Below are 1,068 nucleotides of genomic sequence, written 5' to 3'. Positions count from 1 at the left end.
GTGGGGGTGGGGGTGGATTTCTACCCCCGGATTTCTACCCCCATATAATGCAATTTTGACCGTAATCAGGGCTGAATGGGACACAACATCCCGTCAAAAAGACAAAGATACAAATTATGCTTTATTTTAAAACAATTCTCCACCAGGGAAACGAACTCAAGTATTCTTCATGCAAGAGCGAAGAGCTTTGCCATCATATCATAAGCACCGGTTCTTCGAAAGAAAGACTGTTGTTTTTAGGAGGTTTTATGCAGGTGTTTACGCCCCCATCGAAACAATTTAGATCATTTAGAAGGCGGGTTTCGATATTGTCTGTCAAGGCCAACCCAGGCTGAGAGAGATGCGACGTCCCAGCAGAAAAAAAAGAGATACTCGATATAAACTTTCCCCACATGAGCAATGAACTCCTGATTTCTGCGTATGACGGCAAAGCTCCTAATAATAATTGGTAGACAACAGACGCCGGTAAAACCATGTATGGTTTTCTGTTTTTCATCTCTTAATATTACGCTTCTATATAGTTTTGGTAAGCCGACAGCAGTTATTTGAAAAACACTCCTTGGTAAACCTGATTCTGACTTATCTTTTTACTAGTAAATAATGATTTTACACATTTGCACGTACATTGTATTAGCAATTAATTCTCCTCTTATCTTCGGCTTAACTTTTTAAAAGGCCGAGGCAAGGGAAGGAGGCGCAACAGTGATGGAAAAATATCTGTTTGATGGACAACGCTGGAGGGGGGGGGGGGACACATGGAAATGACTTGGGTTAATTAGCGCGTTTAAACAAGTCGTTTGTTGTGGCAAAGTATCACAGTGCTGAAATCATCTTTCTGTGTGTATTCATCGATTTTGGTTTCTCACAATTTAATGGGATTTTTTAATTTCACATCTTAGACTGAGGGTTGTGCCATTGATATCGAGAACTCAAGAAGAAAGCAAAACGCTAGCTTCGACTTCGACTCATCTGTTTAAGCTCTAAAAACTGAGACGCTATTTCTGCAAGACGACCACATGCCTCAATCTGGTACCAGATGATAATGTGCGTGTGGCGAGAGGGGGGGGG

General features: G+C 41.5%; 1 long non-coding RNA gene across 1 annotated transcript in view; it reads left to right on the top strand.

The window, feature by feature from the left end:
* The window catches only part of LOC118477923, a 9,133-nt gene that overhangs the window by 7,097 nt on the left and 968 nt on the right, over nucleotides 1–1,068 (top strand). The window lies entirely within an intron of this gene.

The sequence above is a fragment of the Aplysia californica genome, unplaced genomic scaffold, assembly GCF_000002075.1.
Source record: "Aplysia californica isolate F4 #8 unplaced genomic scaffold, AplCal3.0 scaffold00293, whole genome shotgun sequence".
Classification (NCBI taxonomy): Eukaryota; Metazoa; Mollusca; class Gastropoda; order Aplysiida; family Aplysiidae; genus Aplysia; species Aplysia californica.
The sequence above is the reverse complement of the archived record's forward strand: the minus strand, read 5'-3'. Positions and strand labels throughout refer to the sequence as shown.